The sequence below is a fragment of the Aethalodelphis obliquidens genome, unplaced genomic scaffold, assembly GCF_003676395.1.
Source record: "Aethalodelphis obliquidens isolate GAN/ISIS:26980383/991018 unplaced genomic scaffold, ASM367639v1 scaffold23, whole genome shotgun sequence".
Classification (NCBI taxonomy): domain Eukaryota; kingdom Metazoa; phylum Chordata; class Mammalia; order Artiodactyla; family Delphinidae; genus Aethalodelphis; species Aethalodelphis obliquidens.
Genome location: NW_020837967.1, coordinates 26039039 through 26044363, shown reverse-complemented (window position 1 = coordinate 26044363; position 5325 = coordinate 26039039).

Here is a 5325-nt window from a genome sequence, read left to right as displayed (position 1 = left end):
AGAATAGGGATGATGACAATGTATGGTAACAATGATGATGACAGCTAACATTTATTGAATTACAAGCACTAGGAGTCAGCAAGCTTTTTCTGTAAAGCACCAGACAGTACATATTTTAGACTTTGTAAGCCACATGGTCTTTGTCTCAATCACTCAATTCTGCAGTCATAGTATTGAAGAAGCTATGGACAATACGTAATTGCATGAGCATAGCTGTGTGCCAATAAAACTTTATTTACAAAAGAGTTCAGGGTCCAGATTTGGCCTGAAGGCTGTAGTTTGCTAGCCCCTGGATTAAATGATTGCAGATATTTGAATTCCAGTGAATTACTTTATTGTAGCTGTGTTGTACTTCTTTAACTTCTGCTTTAAATTCTATTATTCTTTAAAATATATAATAAATTAGTATACAAATAAAGATATATTAGATTTATTTTAGTCTTAAAAAATTATCCCCATATCATGTATGTTTGCTGAAGCCTTGTAACAACATCTTCTGTTTGAAAAATAATAATAATTGGTATTGACTTATTAGTAATGGTGTTACCTTTTACTGTATAGCCAGTCATCCCCCAAATGTAGTAACTTAAAGCAGAGTCCCATTATTTGCTCACAGTTCTGTGGGTCAGCAATTGGGGTTTGTTTTTGCTCCATGCAGGGGCAGTTCCCTGTCTGTGTATAGGTCTCACCTGGAGAGGCTGAGTTGGCTGGCAAGGCCGGGTCCTCTCTCCACACACTCTTTTGTCCTCTATGAGACTAGCCTGGACTTTTTCTGAAGAGGAGCAGGCAGGTAATAGGGAAGAACAAATCTGACTCCATATTGGATCTGTTTCTTGTCCTTTAACCTTTGTATTCTATTGCTTTTTTTTACAAGTTAATCATTAAAAGGATGTTGCCCATTTCCAGAAACCCTGCCTCCCCTGCCTGAGTGTTAAGTTAAAAATACCTTTGTTCAGCTCCCAGGAAACATCCTGACAAGGTCCACCTATGAATGGCTGCAGGAAAGAAGAAATTAACACCTCCCCTCTGGAGGCTGGCTGGAACCAGGAAATGTTTGCAACAACCTACTGCCTCTTTTTACTTTACCTCCTCACCTTCCCCTCTTTGTTCCATAAAAGAAACTAGCATCCAAACCTGGGCAAGATGGGTTTTTGGGACATGAGTCCACCATCTTTTCAGTCGGCTGGCTTCCGGAATAAAACCTCTATACCTTGCCCCAACAACTTGTCTCTCGATTGACTGGCCTGTCGTGCGTCGAACAGTATGAGCATAGACTCGGTAACAGGCAGAATCCCCAACAGCAAGAGAGGGCAAGGCCTTGCACACAGGAGTCCCATGGTCAAGGCCAGATTTAAGGACTGTCTCCTGATGGGAGGTACAGCAAAGTCACGTTGCAAAGAGACATACAGTTACGCCAGAAAGAAGTGAGAGTCCACGAGATGGTCTGGGATGTCCTTGGGGTCGTGTTGCATGTGCTCTCGCTCCAGACCCACTTTGCCATCAGCCATTTAGGGTGTATAAACTAGTTTACTCTAGTCCGGGCACATCGTTAGTCACAAATTATGTACAAAAGAGGTGAATAAGCATAGGTGTTGCTTAAAGCCATTTAACTCATGTTCCCATGCAGAGTTCCCACTTAAACTGTGTCCAGTTTTCATTCTAGTCCACGTCTTTCCATGACCAGGCCAAGACCAGAGCCATTTATTTAGTTAGTTAGTTGAGATACATGCCCTGACTGCTGCTAAGAGGATTTAAAGCAGCTGCTCAGTTTCTTTTTTCTCAGTTCCCCTGGGTATTAGGGAAGCACACTCCTTTTCATCTGAGCCTGAAGCCTGGCCTCCAGCCCAAGTAAAAAAATGCTCTCTTGATAGCCAAATTCACCCCTACCCAGCTTAACACTGAATCGTACAAAATGTTCTTAACTCCAGTTCCATTTTTCTGGGAATACAGAGCCAGGTTTACCTCTCCTAAATGATTCTTCTCTATGTTCACCAGCCCATCTCAGTGACACAAGGCTAATATTCTGGTTCTCTTAGAAACCGTTGTCTTCTGCATTCAGTATTGTCATGTGCCTACCACCCAATTATCAGGATATATTGCCAAATCTATATTCATTTTCCAATAGAATTTGCAGTCTACAGCTCTCCTTTTTAAGATTTTGACTCTTCCTAATAAATGCCAAAATGTTTATCAAACAATTTTCCAAACACAGAACCTCCTCTACATTTTTGCTGTTCTGTAACAAAAATATATGCTAAATTTAAGAAACATACATATTATAAAAAGCATATACAGTAAAGTGAAGCCTAAGTTGACCTATTTTTCTTCTTCCTCGAGCCTTAGTCCTGACACAGTCATTCCTCTTTAAAAGTCTCTGTGCTTGCTATTTTTGATAGGAAAAAAAAAGTTGATTTACAAAATATAGCAGAACTTGGCTGCAGTTGAGACACACTGTTAATATGGAAAGGGAGTTAATAGGGTAACTCCCAAAGAAAGGAACAAGGAAAATCCTCTTTTGAGAAAACAGAGTGGAAAGGTTTTATCACAATCTGTTTTTTTCTCTCGACCTCTTCCTACTGTGGACAAACATCTAGGAGTATCCCACTCTTAGACTTTCTGTATTTGTCTAATACAGCTATTCATTTTCAAAGTAGATTATAATTTAGGGGCTGTGAGGACTTTCCAGGACTTCTGTAACCAGTGATCACGTCGCTGTAAGTTTCTGGTCAAGCGCAGTCCTGGAACCCCACCCCACCCCATGTCCTCCGCCTGCCTCTTGTTTATGAAAAGCGTTAGCCTCCTAGGCCTTCCCTGAGTTCCAAAGAAGACATTTAATCAGAGAAGTGAGAAAATGCAGAAACGAGGAAAACAGCCAAGCAAGACAAGATAATAAGAGTTTAGCCACTAAACAGAGTCAAGGACATTTCGTTCCTCCTCAAGGGCTGTAGATACTATTCTGAGCCATGGCCTTGAGCCACTGTGTGTTACCTGCATGCTGCCCACCCGCACGGAGACCCCAGACGGGTTGGAACCAGAAGGCTGATGATGTTGACTCCCAATTACCTCACCACCAACCAATCAGAAGAGTGTCCGTGAGATGACCACACACCCCAAAGCCCTCTCCTTCACTCTGTCCTTAAAAACCTTTCCCTGAAAGCCATTGGGGAGTTTGGGCCCTTTGAGCATGAGCTTCCCGGGCTCCTTGCTTGGCCCAACACTGGGCGCCTTGCGAAAAGTGCTGCGCTTTCCTTCACCACGACCCGGCGTCAGTAGTTTGTCTTTACTGCCTGTGGGTGAGTGGGCCCAAGTTGGGTTCTGTAACAGTCCCTTTTACTTAAGCTCGTGGAAGAAAAACTTGAAAACCAAAGAGGTAAACCTAAGATTCTTTTTTAGCTGACTTTGAGGGAGAATGTGAAGGCTAGCGCTTGGGTGAATTTCCTTTTGGGTGAAGGCCAGAGGGGTGGGTTAGCCCTGGTTTGCGTCACTGGGCTCCGCTAGTGAAGGGTTCTCCCTTCTTTTGGAAGAGCTTTGTTCGGAAGGGCTCTAAAGAAGAAAAAGGAGGAACGGGTTCTGATGGCTGTTGTCATCTCTGTCTGCCAGGCTTCTGCCGGAGACCCCAGGGCTGCTGTGGCCAGCACTGCGGCTTTCTGAGCTCCTGTTCTGATAGTGCAAGGAAGCTGCTCTTGGTAGGAATCTGAATGAGCTCTAAATCTCTGTAGGGCGTATGTTTGTCTCTAGGTGCAGGGAACTCACCGGGACTGATGCAAGTAATGGTGACAGGAAGGGAAGGGTGATGAGGAATACACGTTAGCGGAAGGAGCGAGGCTGCAGGAAGAGGTTGCTAAAGACTTACACCCATGTTTCTCTCTACAGCCTCCCTCTCTTTTCCTCTGCAGGGTCTGTCTCTTCATCCCTTATTTCTTTTTTCTATCTACCTCTTACTTTTGTTATTAACTATTCATAAGTTCTTTTCCTTATTGTACTCCCTTTGGTATAATCAATCCTATTCTTTTTTTTTTTTTTTGGCCATGCTGCGTGGCTTGCAGGGTCTTAATCCCCAGACCAGGGCCACAGCAGTGGAAGCACCGAGTCCTAACCACTGGACCACCAGGGAATTCCTATACCATTCTTTTAAAAGACCTACCTGTACTCAGCTTTTGTTCCTCTGATAAGTATTGGGAAAGAAACAGCAGTGATTAAGAGATGAGTGGTATTTCCAAATTAATATATTATTTTATAGAATACATTTATTATGTTTTCATTTAGCATAGGTAACTAAGAAATTTGACTATGACGTTTCACTTTTTAATTTCCTTTTCTAAAATTTGTACACAAAGAACCTTGTGTCAGTGAGCTGGGGATGGCTGGCTGTAGTGGGGGCAGTTAGTTACTGTCTGGCTGTCCTATTTGGCACCCCAGTCTCTTTTTTGAGAATCCTTTATCGTGTGTCATTTTTGGAGGAAGTGGCTTCTTTCCCTTCTAGGAACAAAAGGCTGCAGGGGTGGGGAAATAGCACGGAGAGGGGTATTGAGCCTATGATGGAGGATTGGATATTCAGACCTCTTTGAGACTTTGAATCAGTGAAGCATGGGTATGAGAACAGTTACAAGTTGACAAAATGTTACTGCTGCAAGACCTTCGCAGCAGTAACAACGTGCTTCCCGACCATGGAGAGCAACTTGCTTCCTGACCCTGGAGATCAACTTGGTTCCTATTCTTTGTCCAAGTTGGGGGACCCAGCTTTCCAGGAATTCTCTACGCTCTTCCAATAAATTCCATTTTGCCAGAGTTGGTTTTTGTTGTTTGCAAGAGAAAAAAAAATCCAGATTCTATTGCCAAAAATGCTCCAGGGTACCAACTCCACCATGCTCTCTGAAGTGGCTGAGTGGATCATGAGTCACTCTGGATACTTCAGGGACATGTTTAATATTTCTAAATGACTTTCTATATTTAAAGTGAAAATTTAGAAAATTCAGAAAAAAATTTAGAAAGAATAAAAAAAGTTCTCACCAGCTAAATGAAACTACTGAAAATTATTTGCAAAGTTATCTCAAAATCAGGGACTTCCTTGGTGGTCCAGTGGCTAAGACTCTGCGCTCCCAATGCAGGGGGCCAGGGTTTGATCCCTGGTCAGGAAACTAGATCCCACATGCCGCAACTAAGAGTTTGAATGCCACAACTAAAAGATTCCGCGTGCTGCCACTAAGACCCAGCACAGCTAAATAAATAAATAAATTTAAAAAAATAATAAAAGTTATCTAAAAATCAGAAAAGCACTAAGCACATACTTCTATTTATCTATCCATCTATTTAAATATGAATCAG